Source organism: Stomoxys calcitrans, chromosome 1, assembly GCF_963082655.1.
Source record: "Stomoxys calcitrans chromosome 1, idStoCalc2.1, whole genome shotgun sequence".
NCBI classification, from domain to species: domain Eukaryota; kingdom Metazoa; phylum Arthropoda; class Insecta; order Diptera; family Muscidae; genus Stomoxys; species Stomoxys calcitrans.
The window spans coordinates 156778371-156799496 of record NC_081552.1 but is presented as its reverse complement, the minus strand read 5'-3'; the positions used below and the strand labels follow the sequence as shown (position 1 = coordinate 156799496).

Genomic DNA, 21126 nt, shown 5'->3' with positions numbered 1-21126 from the left:
CCACCGCAACTCTGATAAAAATTAAACAACGATAACAACAACACAAATTAAACCGCAAAATGTACCATGCGCCCTTAAACGAGGCTTAGACGGAAGCATAAATGACGCACAGTTTCCGATTTCTGTTTAATTTCATAACCGTCACTGCGGAGATTTGTTTACAATTGATTTGAGGTTTTTTCCACTAATATTTCTCGAAATTGAAATAAGGCAATTCCGCAACATTTTGAACTTGAGTTCACAACAAATGTAGGCATCACGTTTTCGCGTAACTCATTAAAGATTTCTTTCTTATATGTGTTATTGTTTTATTTTTTTTTTAACATTTTCCTTTAATTTGTTTTTTTTTACTATTCGCAAGAAACACACTCAGCACCTCGCTAGAGACTTGCTTGCTGAGCAAGCGGTTGCACTGAGTGTGCAATAGACGACCGACTAACTGCTCGTCTCGATCACTTGGTTTATTGAACCGACCGTATTCTGGGTTAAAAATTGTATTTGGCCAAAAAAGAGAAACACCAGCAACTTCAGCACAATGAATATTAAAGTCCGTCTGGCTTTAAGCAACTTCACTCAGTGTTAGGGCCAAAGCGACAAAAACTTTTTCTTTTGAAGTTTTCTTTATTTTCTTCGTTTAATTGAGATTGGGATGAATAGGCGACACCACCCAACAACGCCACTTAAAACAACACAGCACAACACTGAAAGTTTGGGGGCTCATTTCTTTTTTGCTCGCTACAAAAAAAAAAAAAACATTTGGGGAACCCATCGACCAACTTATGAACCATCGAAGCGACCGACCCTCCAAGCGACTCTTAAGACTTGACGTTTAGATCTTTTTTTGATTTGTGATGCCTGTCTGTCTTGATTTTGATTTGTTGGAAAAATAAACCGCAGCAGTGACTAAGTTTCTACGACCGACACAAGCTCTTATTAATGCAAAACTAAATGTGCGTTTTCGAATAAGGTTGCTCAAAGCCCGCGATTTCGAAGTCAGTGGTATGAAGCCAACTGAAACAGCGACGACAGCGGCCGCAGCCTGGATATGGCCAGGCTTTATGACTTGGCTTCGCTTCGCACTGTTGGCTCAACAAAGCGGCAGCGTCAATGAGGTGATGTGCGCTTGCGTTCAGTCAGATTTTAACACATTCATGGTGGTGTTGGCGTTTCGGAGCAAAACAAAAGACAAACGAATAACAAACATCTCGTCACACTCACAATCAGTGCGCTTTAATGTCAGTGGGGAGGTTTTTATTCTGATTCCAAAACAAATAAACATACAAGTGTATGTATTTAGAGTGCCCCAGTTAAGAGGGACATGATGCGGGGCCTTTTCCGAGGGTTGAGGTTGAATTCTCTTGCGAATTAAATCGAGTCAAAAATTATCATAATCGATTTTTATAAGGGGGAGAGAATCAGAGAACCAAGTTTGGGATTTCTTTTGCAATTTGAAATCCTTTATATGGGCGATTCCAGATTTAATATGCAGATAAACCAGTCAACTTGCCAACAGCTTTTATTAATCTTGAAAAAATGTTACCCCTGCCCTATGATTGAGGCTATAAAAATCATAGAGATAGATAAAAGCTGATATCGGTTAGAAATATAAATGGACAAAATCGGCCCGTAACCTAATATAGATCTCACACAAATCGATCTCCAGATTATAGTTCCTGTCACATCTAGCTGAGATTTTGTTACAAACGGAATGACGAACTATACCCTATGCTATGTAGTGTAGGGTATAAAACCGATAGGGAACGACAGAAGTCGGGCGCTGCCGACTGTATAATACCCTACACCTACCCTATAAGTACAAAGTGGGAGCTATATCAAATTCTGAACCAATTTGACAGACCTTGGCGGATGTTTTCAGGTGGTTTATTAAACAATCCATATCAAATTTCGAGCAAATATGTTCAAACTGTAATAACTACGGTAGACAAACGACAACATTGTTTCAAATTACCCAAAATCTGACGAACATATATATGGGAGCTATACCTAAATCGGAAACGATCGACCAAATTCCATAGGAATTGTGGTAGTCGTCGAGGAAAGCATTGTACAAAATGTTTGCAGGATTGGTTAACAAATACGCTTGCAGTGGCTCTAGAAGTGAAAATCGGGCGATATACATATATGACAGCTATATCTAATTCTGAACCGATTTCTATGAAATTCACCAGTAATGTCGAGAGTGAAAACTTTCTCCTGCCAAATTTCAAGAGAATCGGTTAACAAATGGCCACATTATTGCATCGGAAGAAGATATATATGAGAGCTATATCCAAATCTGAACCGACTTTTTCGAATAGGCTTCGTCTCTTGCCAAAAAAGATCCCAGGACCAAATTTGAAGACGATCGGATGAAAATTGCGACCTGTAGTTTGTACCCAAATAAACATGAACAGACAGACGGACATAGCTAAAACGAATCAGAAAGTGATTCTGAGTCGATCGGTATGCTTATCATACCTTCTGTCATACCTTCTGTCAGCATGTTTCCCGATTAGACAGTGACCTGTCAATACGGACACAATAACTGAGACGTCTGTTCTGACCAGTGACAGCAAATCGGTAGACCTCTTCAAATCTAGATTAGGCCACATAGTTTTGAATGCTCACAGCCCCCCTCTTTGTGACCATCTATCATTCGTTGTCCTTCGGGGCTGGTCCTCAAAACTTAGCTTACATGTCGCTAGGTGCATAACCATAGAATCCAGTATCCCTGGAATGTGTAGGGTAGTTCCTAGTCTCGCAAGCTCGTCTGCTTTAGAATTTTCTGGGATATCTCTGTGGCTCAGCACCCAGAACAGGTGAATTTTGAACTGTTCAGCTATCTCGTTGAGAGATCTGCGACAGTCGAGGGCGGTTTTTGTGTTCAGAAATACGTTCTCCAGGGATTTAATGGCTGTCTGAGAAGATATTTATGCCAACCGTTGTAATGACATTATATCTTACCCATTCCACACTTACTTAATTGCAAGGATCTCCGCTTGATACACACTGCAGTGGTCGAGTAACCTTTTCGATATGACCAGTTCTAGATCTTTAGAGTACACCCAAAGCCCACCTGGTCGTATAGTTTGGAACCATCCGTATAGAAGTCTATGTAACTTCTGTTACCAGGAATATCGTAGTTCCAATGGGTTCTATCAGGAAAAGTGGTACAGTACTTTTTATCAAAAAGCGGCACAGGTAGGTGTAATCCACACTGCCTGGAACATCGCATATTGTAACAACTATAACACAGTGTCCGTGGCTGCCACATGACCAATCGCTGCAATTTGGGTAGCCACAATGTCCAGAGGCATTAAATTCAGTGCATCAGATGGTGTCGTCCTCAGTGTGGCTGTGATGCACAAATAAGCCATCCTTTGCATCCGGTTAAGTATTGAGCTGTAGGTGGACTTTTGAAGCGCCGTCCACCAGACCACAACACCATATAGCATTATAGGTCTGACAACTGCAGTATATACCCAATGCATGACAAGCGGTCTAAACCCCCAACTTTTGCCAATGCCTCTCTTGCAGGTGTATAGGACAAGAGTTGCCTTTATTTCCCTTTCCAAAATGTTGGATTTGAAGTTAAATTTTCTGTTCAGCAAAACACCCACGTATTTTGCGCTTTCTTTAAATGGAAAATTCTCTCCACCCTAGGAGACAGGTTCCACAGCAGGCAACTTGTATCTCCTGCTGAAAAGAACTACTTTTGTCTTGCACGGATTTATACCTAGACTACTTTCGGTAGCCCACTTCGCTATTGCACGTACAGCTTCCTGAAGTATATATCTTAGAGTGATGGGAAACTTCCCCCTAACCGCAATTGCCACGTCATCACCACTTTTACATCATTTTCTTCCAGAGACAAAAATATATTGTTATGGCTATATTCCAAAGTAGAGAAGACAGTCCACCTCCTTGAGATGTTCCTCTGCTGACCCATCTTTTTAGATCCACAGATCCCAAGCCTCCCGTAATGCATCTTTTAGTAAGTAAGTTATTAATAAACTTTCTTACTGCAGACTTGATGCCTGCAAACTCTAACTTCTTCATGATTGATGTCGGTTTTACATTATTGAAAGCACCTACTTTGGCAAGAAATGCTACCATTGTATATTCCTTGACAGCGAGAGAACCCTCTATGTTGCCGGTAAGGGATCGTCAGGGATCTTTGCCCTAAGATATGTTTCTATCAACCTCTCAAGAGTCTTCAAGGGTTTTCCTGCTTTTGGAATGAAAATGACCTTCGTGTCCCTCCGTGTTTCCTCACTAGACATTGTCCATACATTCTCTGACTTCTGAATATATTCCACCGTAATAGGTCTCGAGGACAGAATTTTCCTTAGTCTAGACGCTTCAGATGTATCCTCCATGGAGTTGCAGAATTGGCCGGGATTTTTTCTGAGCCTTTCTGAGCTTAACCTTATAGATGTCGTAATCGTATGACGCTCTTGTGGCTTGTTTGCCCCTGGCTTGACACTAGGACATACTGACACAAGCGAGTCATTCAGGGCCTTGATCCGCTTGACCACTATGCCTATATCCTCCATAGGCTGAAACTAATATAACGATGATCAGAGAAGCTGTGGTCATCCAACACATCCCAGTTACATATTCTTCCATTTACATCTTCCGGTACAAAGGTAATATCAAGTACCGCCTGCCTGCTCCTGGTTATAAAGTTCGGTTTATCTCCTTTATTACAAATCGCCAGATTGCAACATATAATACAATATATTCAATTGGCAGCTCATCCATATATAGGAAATCTTCAGTGCTTAGTGACGGAAGAAGAAAAACATTTAGACTACAAGAATACAGGCTATGTGTCTCCCATTCCCCGTGCCCTTAGGTAGTTTAAATCCCGGAATTCTTAGTCCACGAAACATTGCTCCATACACCCATGGTTCCTGGATAAGAACCACGTCAAATACCTCTGCCATCACGAGGAATTTTAGTGCCGCCGAAGCGACTTTACAATGGTGAAGATTTATCTGTAGAACTTCCACCAATGTTGTATTAGCCTCATCATCTGATTCCACCAGGGGTTCATCCTTACTAGATTCGTTAGATCTTATCATGATGAGCTTCCGTACGCATCCAGGCGCAGGTGAGAAAGCTGTGGAACCACTCTTCCTCTGGACACTGGACACTTGCGGAGTGGACAATTCCTCCTTAGATGCTTCACTAACTGCTGCTGTCGAAGAACTTCTGAGTTCCGTACTTCCCCGCTGGAGCGCACTTTGATCCCAGTCCAACTTTGTAACCCAGACACACCGGGTTTATCGGGTCCCGATTCGATGGCATTACCTCCTATCTCGATTGCGGCAGGGGGATTTTCAGTCTCCTGCATTCCGCCAGACTTTAGAGATGGGGTCGATAGTTCCTAGGCAATTGTTCAGCAAAAACTGGTGAGTCATTTCATGATTCCCAAACGCCACCACTTCTATAGAATATCTTCCTTCTTGACTAAATCTAGTGCTGCACCTGGGCAGATCTCACCAATCTTTTTAGCGCACAACGATACATTTTTACTAAGAAGGCAGCCTGTATCGTCACAAATTGGAAATTCTGCTAGGACATCGGAGTATACTGATGACAGTCCATTGACCCATTATCTGCAATTATTATTTTCTTTACTTAATTTATTTTATCGCAAATAAATAAAGAAACACGAACCATTGAAACCAATAAAACATACAAAAATGATACCGGCAATGGTTTCAAGCGTAGCCACTTTAATTTTTTTGTTTTTAAATTTCCCTCACTATAAACAGAGTACTACTTTTACATTTTTTGCCAAACTTTTACATGCCAACTTGGGTGGCAAGTGGTCTCAACCACTTGTTAATTGTTTGAATGTTACTCAACTCCTGAAACCCATTTTTTTTTAATCAGCAACATGTCCTTTCGAGCAGGTTTGGGGAGGTCATTGAGATTGTTGGCTCAAAATTTCGATGTCAAATTCGCACTATATTCTCAAATACCTTGAATTTTAGCCCCATAATGTCATAGTAAGGCTACATGTCCGTTGGTGCTTATGGGGTAAAACTCTCTGAAAGTTGAATCCATATTTCAAAGTAAAATTCGTAATTATTTTCAAAACCCTCATTTCCGTAATAGGTGGTTAAATGAAAAAGGATAACCCCCAAACACTTGATGTCATATTTGTATGCCAAACTAGAATGTCAATTTGATAGTGAACAGACGTTTGACAAATAGTGGAAATTTCTACCCCCATCCCCAAAGGGTTGTATTATTGTTGTTGGACAAGTGACGTTACCTTCTATAATTGTAGAATGTCTTTTATCACACTCTTTCTCTCGCACACCTCTCGCACTCTCACCACTAATACTCCCATCTATACTAAAGCATCCGTTATTTGTGTGAATGAAAAGCCATTCACACAAATAACGGATGCTTAAGTAAGAAGCAAAAACAATTTCCTGCGTTTCTGCTTTTTCTTCTTTTCTGGAAAATAATTCCTCTTTTCATAGATTTTCTTTTCGCAAAATTAATTTTCATATATATTTTGCAAATCTCTTGTAAAATATCTTCCGGTTGACGGCAATTTCTTAAAAATCCATTCAGGAGTTTGGCCACAAACTCGCCTTTATAAAACCCTTGACCGTTTAATAAAATATATGTATATATTTTTCTTTGGAAAAAAATCTTTCGATTGATGCCAATTTCATTCAAATTCATTCGGCGGTTTGGGCGTAAAATGTACCACAAAACCGCTTCTGTGAAATCCACCACCACCACCGCATATGATCTGTAATTATAAAATTGTTTGTATTCTTGTGCGGCCTCACAATATACCAACAACAACAAGTAAGAGCGTGCTAAGTTCGGCTGGGCCAAATCTTATATACCCTCCACCATGGATCGTATTTGTCAAGTTCTATGCGCAGTATCTCCTTTTAGGCAAACAAAGAATACTGAATAGGAACTGTTGTGCTATTAGAGCTATATCGAAAATAGTCCAATTCGGACCATAAATGAATGCGTAACATTGTAGAAGTCATAGTGTAATTTTTCAGTTCATTCGGATAAGAATTGCGCCTTGTAGGGACTCAAGAAGCAAAATCGGGAGATCGGTTTATATGAGAGCTGTATCAAGCTATTGATGGATTCAGACCATATTAGACACGTATGTTGAAGATTATGAGAAAAGCCGTTGTACAAAATTTCTGCCAAATCGGATGACAATTGCGCCCTCTAGAGGCTCAAGATGTCAAGATCCCAGATTGGTTTATATGACAGCTATACCAGATTATGAACCGATTTGTATCATATTTAACACAGTTATTGGAAGTGACACCAAAACACTACGAGGAAAAAGGTCAAATAAAACGATAATTGCGCCCTCTAGAGGCTCCAGAATTCAAGACCCAAGATCGGTTTATATGGCAGCTATATCAAAATATAGACAGATTTGAATCATACATAGCGCAGTTGTTGGAAGTGAAACCAAAACACCACGTGCAAAATTTCAGTCAAATCGGATGAGAATTGCGCCCTCTAGAGCCTCAAAAATTCAAGACCCAAGATCGGTTTATATGGCAGATATATCAGGCTATGAACCCATTTGAACCATACTTGGCACACTTGTTGGATATCATAACAAATACTTCGTGCAAAAATTCATTCAAATCGGATAAGAATTGCGCCCTCTAGAGACTCAAGAAGTCAAGACCCAAGATCGGTTTATAAGGCAGCTATATCAGGTTATGGACCGATTTGATTCATACTTGGCACAGTTGTTGGATATCATAACAAAACACGTCGTGCAAAATTTCATTCCAATCGGATAAGAATTGCGCACTCTAGAGGCTCAAGAAGTCAAGACCCAAGATCGGTTTATATGGCAGCTATATCAGGTTATGAACCGATTTGAACCATACTTGACACAGTTGTTGGATATCATAACAAAACACGTCGTGCAAAATTTAATCCCAATCGGATAAAAAGTGCGAACTCTAGAGGCTCAAGAAGTCAAGACCCAAGATCGGTTTATATGGCAGCTATATCAAAACATAGACAGATTTGAACCATACATAGCGCAGTTGTTGGAAGTGATACCAAAACACCACGTGCAAAATTTCATCCCAATCGGATAAGAAGTGCGCACTCTAGAGGCTCAAGAAGTCAAGCCCCAAGATCGGTTTATATGGCAGCTATATCAGAACATGGACCGATATGGCCCATTTACAATACCAACCGACCTACTCTAATAAGAAGTATTTGTGCAAAATTTCAAGCGGCTAGCTTTTACTTCTTCGGAAGTTAGCGTGCTTTCAGCAGACAGACGGACGGACGGACATGGCTAGATCGACATAAAATTTCGCGACGATCAAGTATATATGCATTATGGGGTCTCACACGAATATTTCGAGTAGTTACAAACAGAATGGCGAAATTAGTATACCCCCCATCCAATGGTGGAGGGTACAAAAATGCAAATGCCTCGCACGCCAAAGCCGAGCCTTAAGGAATTAGCTGACCTACATGCCAAGTAGGGCCACACACATCATACCACCACATACCACAACACCCTAACCTAAATAGTGATACTCTTTCTCTCGAAATGATGCTTCTTTTGGTGTGGTTGTCTCTTGTGTCTCTTGGCTGGATTTATTCGCAATGTTTTACGCCATTAAGAAATATCCATACTTTGTTTTCGTAGCACACTCTTGTAATTTTATTGTAAACAAAGTCCAAACGTTTTTGTAAAATAATTTTATTTGTAGAAAACTTCATTTATGGCTAATGAATTATTTTTTGCTACCATGCTATGGTGGAGGGTATAAAAGTAGGCTATTAGCAACTATACAGAAATGGGCCAGAATATCGGCAGATTACATTCTTGCAGATTTCAACTCGTTTTTTGACCGACTAAGAACAATATTCGCAATAGAGCAACGCAAAAGGTTATTCATATGAAGAAAAAGTGAAGAGATTCTGATTCGTTTGAATCAATAAAAAATATTTTCACACAAAAAATGGCGTCGTTTGAATTGGCTACGCTTTGTTTCAGCTACCCTATGTTGTACAAAGTTTTGAATTGATCTTGTTATGATATTTTATATCTAATACTAACTGGCACTGAGACCACCGAGGCGCAGAGTTTAGGATGTCCTCCTTTTACACTAAACGCTTGGGTTCTTATCCCGACGAGAACATTTTGGCAACATTTGTGAGGTAATCAGTCATGTAAAACTCTTCACAAATTCGAACTCGACCATAAAAAATGTGCCTTATTATTAAGCTGAAAGCCTGACTGGGACATAACTCTCTGGAGAAGTATCCCTACTGTAAAGGCCTCGCAGTGTCAAACACATCAGCATAAATTGTTATGTGGTCCTTTATTGATCGGCCCCCCGAATACCAATGCTATTCAGGTAACATGGTCCAGATAGTGTGATTAATTGATGCACCCTTACATACTTTCATAGCTCAAATTGTTTACATTTTTATACCCACCACCATGGGATGGGTGTATACTAATCTAGGCATTCCGTTTATGGGACCCCATAAAGTATATATATTCTTGATCTTCTCGAAATTCTGATTCGAACTAGCCATGTCCGTCCGTCTTATTCATTTTCAGTATTCTTGATGGAGAGTATCTAAGATTTAGTCCGATATATTCCATGATGTGCCATTTATGTATTAGAAACTACGCAATTTTATATTTTTAATTTAGTTTTTATGAGGCCCCTTTTTGTGGTGACTTTTCAAAACGCCTTTATGTTTCCGGCCATAAAAACAACAACCATAGACATGTTCACACATACGCTTGTAGAAACAGAAACGTCAAGAAAACTAAATTGGCTCTGTCATAACATTTCTTTTTTGACAATGTTTGCTAGCATTGTTGACATTAATGTCTTTTATATTTGCAATGCTACTTGGCCATATTTCAAATCCAATTATCTTTTCATATTGCAATTTTTATTCTAATATTTGGTTTTTTATAGTCTAGACAATAAAAACTTTAAAGTTTACTTGCTGGATATTTTTGTCTATCAGCTCATAGAGTTCGTATTGAACATAAAATCTTAGAACATGTCGTTAAGTGTTTGCAAATGGATTCACCACTTCTTACATTTTAATATTCCCTTATTGTTATTGAAATCTTTAGTATTTATAAATCGAAAAACTAAGTAGGATATGGATAGCAAGACCACCTGAAACACAGATGACCCGGGATCAAATCCCGGATAATAAATGCGCCGTTTATGGCCCTAAAACTTTATCGGATCGGTCTATATGACAGCTATATCCAAATCTGAGCCGATCAGGGCAAAATTCAAGAGAGATGTCGAAGGGCCTTACACAACCCTCTGTCCCAAATTTCAGCAAAATCGGATAATAAATGTGGCTTTTATGGGCCTAAGACCCTAAATCGGTGAAGCGGTTTATACGGGGGTTATATCAAGATATAGTCCGATGTAGCCCATCTTGGAACTTCGAACTGCTTATGGACAAAAAAAGAATCTGTGTAAAGTTTCAGCTCAATATCTCTATTTTTAAAGACTGTAGCATGGTTTCAATAGACAGACGGACAGACGGACGGACATGGCTAGATCGTCTTAGATTTTTGCGCTGATCAAGAATATATATACTTTATAGGGTCGGAAATGGATACTTCGATGTGTTGCAAACGGAATGACAAACATCCCTCGGTGGTAGGTATAAAGAGCATAAAGGGCTTTGTTCCAAAATCGAAATGCCCTTAACTTTGACGCTGGTGGGACTATTTTTTTGATTGTTTGTTTTTTTTTCGTCCATGCCAATATTTGAGTCTTCTTTTATATATCCTATGAGTCTTCTTTTATAATATTTGGAAAAAGAATTTTCTTCACATATTTATTTGCATTGAGTTCTAAAGCATCAAAGCGGAATTTTCAATATCTCATTTGTCACTATTTACGGGTGTAATCCACATCTGTAATCTATTATTCAGTAAAATTTGCTTTAGCATCATCAACATCGCATTTTATATTTGGCTCATCAAATTAGTAAAATTTAATTCAGCCTTTATATGAGATACAAAACCATTTCCAAAATTAAAAGCAAATTTACCCTGCTTAAAGCCATGCGTTACGTTTGTCAAACATACACACACACACACACACATATATACAGCCATCTAGAGATACAGACAGCTTCACTCAAAATGCAACCATTTTACCCTTATTTCGAGAAAAGCTTGTGCAGTCTTTAAAGCTTGCACTCTAAAGGAATTTGCTTGCAGCATCCCCCATAAACTTTAGACCAAAAGCTTTGTCATTCAAAGCTTGCAATGTCATCCCCACCATTGGCATCCAAAATGCATTTCCTTGTTCTAACTACAACGATGGCCAATGGGCCACCCACCAGGATAGACATTTGTGGTGCACACATTTTCAAGTTTTCCAGTGTGAAATGCGCGCAGTTCTATGCACTGCAGATGAAGGAAATAATTCACAGAACCATTTTCCATAATTTTCGCGATATAAATACAACTTCCAAATGTTATGCATATGGGGCGGTCTGTTGTTCCACTTTGGCATTGGGTTGCTACACATCCCCATTAGAATTGTGTTGTTATACAAATGAACTTAAAACTTTCGTCAAAAACATGATAACATTACAAACTAACAAACAACAACAACAAACTACTTGAAGATGGAAAATACCAATGGAAAAATCTCAATTTAAATGTCCCGGCTTTGTATATGGAAAACAACCAAAAAATTGTTAAAATCTCATCTCTCAGGATGTTGTAGTATAGACCAGAAGTGTTGTCCCAAAGCAGTTCTGGAATACATAACGTTGGGGAGAAGAGTTGGAAACTACTCAAACAGAATAATAATGGTCAAATCAAAAACCTATAAAACTATAAAAACAAACCATAGACATTTGTGGCAAAATATAAAAAATAGCAATAAAAATGGCGGGTCAAAAATATCAAATTCAAACTGCTGGAACATGGTGTGATCGCCTTTTTTTTGCGCACACTACAAATTAAATGATTTTGAATTTTATTCATAAAAGAAGCAAATTTTTTAAAAATTGAAGCGAAGAATATGTAGGGTTTTGCAGCAAGACATGGGACAATAAGCGGAGACAACGAAGTGGGGACATGTTGAGGCTTTTGATGAAAACGCATTTTTCATAGGATGCGATAAGACAACCCGGAATCCAGAACAATGAGGTTGAACAAAGGCCCGTCATTATGAACTTGAACATTATGTCCGTGCCGGACAGTGATGCCCCTTTGTACATACGTTGGACAAAAATAGAGTTAGAGTTAACATAAAGCTTTAAAATTTTGCACAGATGTATATTTGAGTATGATACAAAAACAAGTAAAAAGGCATTAAGTTCGGCCGGGCCGAACTTTGGATACCCACCACCTCGGGTATATATATAAACCACCTTTCGTCAAATCCGGGGAAAAATGCATACCTTATGACCCCTAGCAGCTATGTAGAAATATGTTCCGATTTGGACCAAATACTAATAAGTACAAGTCATTGTTCATCTGCCTAAAACAAAATTTTGCTCTTTTTAGTAGCTATATCTAAAAATAAACCGCTCTGAACCATAAACGACACGGACGTCGAAAAGCCTAGCATACGTGACAGTGTCAAATTTCAGTGAAATCGGATTATAAAAGCGCCTTTTATTGGGCTAAGGCTTTTCATCGAGATATCGGTCTGGACCGATTTCGACCAAGTTGCAGATACATGTCGAAGAGCCTAACACAACTCACTGTGCCAAATTTCGGCGAAATCGGACAATAAATGCGCCTTTTATGACTACAAAACCTTAAATCAAGAGATCGGTCTATATTGCAGCTATATCCAAATCTGGACCGATCTGAGCCAAATTGAAAAATAATATCGAAAGTTTTATCACAACTCACTGTCCCAAAATTCGGCGACATCGGACAATAAATGTGCCTTTTATTGGCTCAAACCTTAAATCGAGAGATCGGTCTATATGACAGCTATATCCAAATCTGAACCGATCTAAGCCAAATTGACAAAGGATGTCGAAGGGCCTAAGACATTTCACTGTCCCAAATTTCAGCAAAATCGGATAATAAATGTGGCTTTTATGGGTCTAAGACCCTAAATCGGTGGATCGGTCTATATGGCAGTTATATCCAAAACTGGACCGATCTGGGCCAAATAGGCAAAGGATGTCGAAGGGCCTAAGACAACTCACTGTCCCAAATTTCAGCAAAATTGGATAATAAATCTGGCTTTTATGGGTCTAAGACACTAAATCGGAGGATCGGTCTATATGGCAGCTATATCCAAAACTGGACCGATCTGGGCCAAATTGGCGAAGGATGTCGAAGGGCCTAAGACAACTCACTGTCCAAAATTTCAGCAAAATCGGATAAATGTGGCTTTTATGGGTCCAAGACCCTAAATCGGAGGATCGGTCTATATGGCAACTATATCCAAAACTGGACCGATCTGGGCCAAATTGGCGAAGGATGTCGAAGGGCTTAAGACAACGCACTGTCCGAAATTTCAGCAAAATCGGAAAATAAATGTGGCTTTTATGGGCCTAAGACCCTAAATCGGCGGATCGGTCTATATGGGGGCTATATCTAGATATAGTCCGATTTGACCCATCTTCGAAGTTAACCTGCTTATGGACAAAAAAAGAATATGTGCAAAGTTTCAGCTCAAAATCTCAATTTTTGAAGACTGTAGCGTGAATTCAACAGACAGACGGACGGACATGTCTAGATCGTCTTAGATTTTTACACTGATCAAGAATATATATACTTTATAGGATCGGAAATGGATATTTCGATGTGTTGCAAACGGAATGACAAAATGAATATACCCCCATCCTTCGGTGGTGGGTATAAAAAAGTGAAGTATAGATCAAATCGGTCAAAAACTTGATAAACCTCCCATATGAACCGATCTCCCGATTTGACTTCATGAGCTCCGGGAGGTCGCAATGATTATCCGATTTCGCATGGTATGACCCAAATTGGTTTATAACCTGATATAACTCCGATATAAATTGATCTCCCGATTAAATACCTTGAGCCTCCAAAGGGTGCAATTTTGCTATGACTCTCACGAACTCAGCCAAGTATGGTCTAGATTTAACTTAAATGTATGACTATATCCCTGAATTGTGTTTTCCGTTTGACTGATTTCAGCCCTTTAAAGTACGTTTACATTGGCCATTAAATCTGGTTTTATGGCCTTTTCGAAATTTAAGTGCTAAGTCCTGTGTTTTTTTGCAGGTTAAACCATACAAAAATAAATCCTATTTTTGAAGGATTTATTTTTAAATCCCAAATAAACCCGATTTTTTGGCTGTATAATCGATAAAAGTACCACCCAGACCTGGTGGAATATATCCGGCATTACTATAGAAGGAGTAATGCCGAACTACCTATAGCCCCATCTGGCCACTATATTCACAGCGTGCCTAGGAATTGCATATAGGCAGGTGGCAAGGGCGGTGCTTATACCGAAGCCCGCCAATCCAAGCTATGGGACACCAAAGACCTATAAGCCGTACTTCCTTTCTAATCAAAACCATGGAGCGTATAGTGGATACCATGATAAAGAGTAGGATTTCCAGAGGATAACTCATGCAGCATATCTATGTCAGGGGTACACCTTGGCGGTATGCATTGGTTATCGAGGGGCCATTTTTTCGCCTCCCCAACAACCATTCCATAAATACCCAATACAAATTACCATAAATAACCAATTGCGTATCCAGCTTGAGAAGGAATTGCATGTTGCAATACTTCTAAGTGTTAGGAGTCCGAACCAGTTATGCTGAAAGTCCGAAAAGCGTCTTGGAGATGGCAAGGTATATCTTGATAGAGGAGCATTTTGAAACCGTCTGTTACACAAACGATGTTACAATACTTCCAAGGCTAGGAGTCCGTACTAGCTATGCAGAAAGCCTGAAAAGCGTCTTGGAGATGGCATACGACTTGGCTAGACTGAATGTTAATCCAGAGAAGACTGAAATCAACCTGTTTATGAGCAAGACAAAGATGAGCCAATTTGACGCACCATGTTAACTCAGCAGGATGATTTCGATATCCGTTGAGGTCAAATATTAAGAAGTGACCTTGGGCAGGAAACTGAACTGGAATTTTTACACTCGGAGGCGTACATAGAAGGCTCATAGATGTTGGCAACTATATAGACGGACCGTAGGCTCGAAATGGTGCCTCAATCCGTGGATTGTCCATTGGCCCTACAGGAACGTGACTGCACTAATTCAAATTTTGTACTAACCCTTCAGTAGTTTGGTGGACGGCGGTGGAGAAAAAGTGGAACATAAGGATAATACAACATTTTGTGTTCTACAAATTCGACCCATAGATTTAAAGATTAAGTACAAGGCAGCCACTGCGGCTATGAAATTTAAGGCTATTGGAGAAAGGATAGAGGAGAAGGTCACACAATTGCGGTAAAATAAAAGAGACGATAGGAAACCTGAAGAGCTTTCGGGTCGAATACCTAAGACGACACTTGAGGTCGAGTGCGCGTCCAACAGATACCGGTACTGAGGTAGAGACACAATATCAGACATGAACAAACTTAGGGGAGTAGTATTGAAAACAATGTAGGATTTTGTAAGTAGCACGGAATTCCTAACTTAAATTTTTCTTTTTAGAAGTTACTTTATAGTTTTTAGAGCGCACAACAAGCCGATTACTGGCTTAGGTGTATGTCCATAGTGGCATGGGGCGGATTAATGTCTGCAGCATCTTTTCAACCTAACCTACGTATGTGGGTGGGTCCAAAACCAGATATGGTTCCCATATAAACTGATCGCCCGATTATAATTCTTGAGCCTCTTGAGAGCGCAATTTTTTTCCGATGTGACTGAAATTTTACACAATGACTTTGCTTATGACCTTCAACATACGTGCGAAGTAAGGTCTGAATGGATCTTAAACCTGATATAGCTCCATATAAACCGATTATTCGATTGCATTTCTTAAGCCCCTAGGGGTTGCAGTTCTTGTCGAATTGGGCAATAATTTTGCTCAATGACTTCCACTATGGTCTCCAATATCCAAACCATTTTTGGTCCGAATCGGTCCATAACCTGACCCTATCTCTTGTTTGCCTATAAAGTGATACCGGGCATAGCACTCTACAAATGCGATCCATGGTGGAGGGTATATAAAATACGGCCCGGCCGAACTTAACACCAAAGATGGTCTGTATATCGGTTTTTTAGGTTTTCGACTGACCAAAAGTTGTAAACGTCAAAAACGTCATATACTTGTATAAAACGTGTAAAAAGTAGTAAACGTCATAAACCTCGAAAATGCTTCGCTTCTTCTTTAGTTTCAACATCATATCATTGTTTTAGATTTTTCGTTGCTGCTATAGCGCCTTAAATTTTCAACATTTTAAATATGATTAAAAATTGTCTGCCTTCCGGAGTGGTTGAGATATTCACAAATGCCGCCAGTATGTATATGTGAAGAAGAATAACAGTTAAAAAATGTTGTTGATGTTCTCGCCAGGATTGGAACTCTGACATTTTCTATTGTAGGAGCAGTGTTGCCATCTCACAAAAGTTGTACGATTTTCTAATTATTTTTCAGTTCAGTCTAAAACTTTTTTTTTGGTTAGGGTTATGACATTTTTGACGTATGTATTATGCATCGAAAATGTATGTCATATACATCGGAGATTCAGACAGACCATCTCTGCTTAGCACGCTTTTACTTCTTTTTTTAGGTTAAGATGCCAAGTTATAAAAAAAGAATTTTTCAAAAAATAATAATTGCACAGTCATCTGTGAAGTAAAAAAAGAATCAATCGGCGATCGAAATTTAAAACGTTTTTATTGCAAAAATATTACAAATGAAGACTAATTTGAAATGTTCAGCCAACTTTTTCTCTATGTGTGTATAGAGCAGAATATGCTGGACGTTTGATAATTTTCTATGTCATTGGCCGCCTATCGCGGCTAACAGACTACGGCACTTACGGGGCACAAAACCAAACTTGAACCAACTTACGGGCGTGGAATTGAGAACAATTAGGAATTTTGTAACTTTTTTGCAGAATTCCTGACTTTTCGAGTTTTCTTGTTTTTAGTATTTTAAGCTCACAGCAAACCGATCACTGGCTTAGGTATGTTCATAGTGGCATAAGGCGGACTAATATGCGCACCCTTTTTTAACCCAATCCAAAGTTCTTTACATTTCGATTAAATCTTAAAATTCAATATAAAAAAAAACAATTTTTTATATGCATGTAAGAGCATCTTATGTACTACATTTGAGCCGAATTAAATAAAAATTGTATGTTTGTAGTTTTTCTCTTTTCTCCTTGTTCATGCCTAATTCCATTCATTAGATCACGCTTGCAGATACCTACCATGATAATTTCTAACTGTTCCTTGTAATATTATACTACGTTCTTGTTCCATAATTAGCAGTGGGTAGTTACCCACATTATATAACATGAACCAGCACTAAAAGACTTGACGAAGAGCCCGACATTTCAGTTTGCATGTCAGCAGATTATTTTCTTTCAGTTTGTTTTTTAGTTTCCCCATTCGTTTATAATTTAAGAATTTTAAAGGCACCTACCATCCAACAAACAACCACGTTGATAGATTCATGTTGTAGTTAGTTCAAACCAAAGGCAGTCCAACTCCATCAATGCAAGTTGCACTCGAAAACTTAAAACGGAAGAAACGTTAATAGAGAATCTATCGCCAACGAGTACTGCAAACTTTCTGCAGCGTTTACTCCAAGGCAAAGTAACGATGACTACAGCAGCATAGCACATACTCTTAAAGAAGCTGTATTTGTTTTTAAATACCAAGTCAATGTCCTCAGTTTTATGCAAGATATGTGTGCTTGGTACAATGAACTTGACTTTGAATTTACGAGAGTACTTCGAACGCCCACTATAATCGAAATAATTATTGCACGTTTTTGGCGTTTGTTCGTATTTGGTTAGACATGGATTTGGTTACCATTGACGAATTTTGAAACTATGTTCCCTAAATGGAGCATGTAAATATTATCTTCGTATGTACAATGTGCTATAAATGAATTTGAATTTTGTTTTGGTGAATAAACTAATCAACTACAAATTAAATATTTTGCATGCAATTTGAATTAATTTAACTGATTGTAATTAAGGAAAAATTCGAATTGCTTCGGAGCTATATTAAATATCAAGTTGCTGGCTATCGCTACGTTTTAGGTGAACTGAAAATTTTACTAGAAAAATCCAGTGGATAGGGCAAATAAACCATACGAGGCATGATCAAAAAATAACCGTTATTTTAAATTTTTTCAAAAAGTATTTATTTATTCATCAATAGCTATCCTGTCCCCTTCAAAGTAATATTACCATTGTCCTTCCGTTTGTAACTTATCGAAGTAATGATCTGACAAACAACCAAGCATTCGAGGTCTGATCAAAAAAAAAATGTTATTTTAAATTTCTCATCCGAAGGTTATAGGAGAAGTCGTTGTACAAAATTTCAGACAAATCAGATCTGAGTTGCGCCCTTTTGAGGCTCAAAAAGTATAATCAGGAGATCGGTTTATATGGGAGCTATATTAAGTTATAACCCGATTCAAACTTGGAAGTCCAAACAAAATGCATTTTGCACAATTTCAGCTAAATAGGATAATACTTACGTCCTCTATCGGCTCAAGAAGCCAAGATCCGGGATCGGTTTATATGGGAGCTATATCAGGTTATGAACCGATATGGGCCATACTTTGCACAGTTGTCAAAACATCTCATGCAAAATTTCAGACAAATCAGATGAGAATTGCACCGTCTAGAGGCTTAAGAAGTCAAACTCTATGATCGGTTTATATGGCAGCTATATCAAAGCATAGACCGATATGGCCCATTTACAATCTCAACCGATCTACACTAATAGGAGGTATTCGTGCAAAATTTCAACAGCCTAGCATTATTCCTTCGAAGGTTAGCGTGCTTTCGCCAGACGGACGGACGGACGGACAGGGCTAAATCGACTAAGAATGTGAAAAAGATCAAAAACATATATACCTTATTGGATCTCAGATGAATACTTCTATGTGTTACAAATGCAATGGCAAAACAAGTATAACCCCATTCTATGGTAGAGAGTATACAAAATGCGAAAATCGAACACGTTTTCACGAAATTCGATAATAACAATTAATTTTAGATCCGACCTCGTACACAAGTTGTAAACATTATATGATTAGGGTATTAAATATATGTTAAGCTACTATCACACTATATGTGCGTACATATGCGCTGTCACTTTCTATATTCATAAGATCGGTATGTCAAATACGAATAGAGTGCACTCTAATCGCCTTTTTTCTCGTAGGCATTGTACTTTTTATACCCTCCACCATAATGTGGGGGAATACTAATTTCGTCATTCTGTTTGTAACTCGTGAAAAATTCATCTAAGACCCCATTAAGTATATATATTCTTGATCGTCATGACATTTTAGGTTAATGAAGCCATATCCCTCCGTCCGTCTGCCTGTCGAAAGTACGCTTACTCTCAAAGGAGTAAAGCTAGCCGCTTGAAATTTTGCACAAGTACTTCTTATTAGTGTAGGTCGGTTGGGATTGTAAATGGACCATATCGGTTTTTTTGATATAGCTGCCATATAAACCGATCTGGGATCTTGACTTTTTCAGACCCTCGAGTGCGCAATTCTTATCCGATTTGGCCGAAATATTGCATTAAGTGTTTTGTTATGATATCCAATAACTGTGCTATGTATGGTTCAAATCGGTCCATAACCTGATATAGCTGTCATATAAACCTACCTGGGGTCTTGAATTCTTGAACCTTTAGAGAGCGCAATTCTTATCCGATTTGGCTGAAATTTTGCATGACATGTATCATTATGACTTTCAACAACTGTGCCAAATATAGTTTAAATCAGTCCATGACCTGATATAGCAGCCACATAAACCGATCTGGGATCTTGACTTCTTTAGCCTCTAGAGGGCGCAATTATCATCCGTTTTGACTGAAATTTTGCGGGTCAAATACGGTCTGAATCGGTTTATAGCCAGATACAGCTCCCCTATAAACCGATCTCCCTATTTTGCTTCTTGAGACCCTAAAGGGCACAACTCTTATTTGATTTGACTGACATTTTACACAATGACTTCTACTATGGTCTCCAACATTCAAATCAATTATGGCCCAAATCGGACCGTAACTTGATATAGCTCCAATAGCATAGCAATTCTTTTCTTTTATCCTTTATTGGTCTAAAAAGAGATACCGGGCAAAAAATTTGACAAATGCGATCCATGGTGGTTCGGCCCGGCCGAACTTAGCACGCTTTTACTTGTTGATGTTAAATTGTTCGTAGGTAGCTGACGATGTGTACCTGTTTCAGTGTTGCTACCTTTGAAAATACATACAATACATATCGTGTGATAGCAGCTATAGCTATGTAAAGAAAGGATAAACATGTACATTGATGTAAGGCCCGCTTGTCGAAATCAAGTTAGCATCCGAATGAATATATGTACGTATGCAAATATTCACTTGCAATCTTGCACAGACACTTCTTGTTATGCAAGTAGAAAAAACAGTCTAAAAATGGGAGATCACCGCCACTGTTGTTTGTCCCAAAATTTGCCCAAATATTTCATTAGCAGAAAAAATCATATTGTTATCATATCTCGTGATAGACTGGCATTAAAAAGGTGTAATAACGGAAGTATCAAATAGGCGTTACTGAATTTTAATTATACCGATTAGTATTTTGGCTCGCGGTCTTTTTGAATGCAATCAACGAATTCCTTTACTACTTTGCCTAAAAACAACGAATGCGAGGGGAAATCGAACAAGACACGACTATACGTTGACTTCCGTTGGGGATTTAAAAAGCATTTCGCTTCAGTACACCTTTCACCACACTTACCTAACTTTTATACAATATTTATGATGATTTTTTAATAAAGGGTATGAATTTGATTTCATGTGACCACTTCGATTCGATTACCACTTCGACTAAAATTACCTGTAAATAAAAGAAAGAAAACAAAGCATTAGAAAATTTTCTAAATAATATTATGTAAAATATATGTGGAGAAA

At 38.6% G+C, this 21126-nt stretch overlaps 1 protein-coding gene across 2 annotated transcripts in view; it reads right to left on the bottom strand.

Moving 5' to 3' along the window:
• LOC106082382 (sodium- and chloride-dependent GABA transporter 1) overlaps positions 1-21126 on the bottom strand; it is a 170009-nt gene that overhangs the window by 48493 nt on the left and 100390 nt on the right. The window contains exon 1 of one of the 2 annotated variants that reach the window (XM_013244852.2): positions 778-940. The exons of the other annotated variant lie outside the window; for it this stretch is intronic. The gene's annotated coding sequence lies outside the window, so the exon portion shown is untranslated. Of the gene's footprint in view, positions 1-777; positions 941-21126 lie in introns of those variants that run through there. 2 annotated transcript variants of the gene reach the window in all.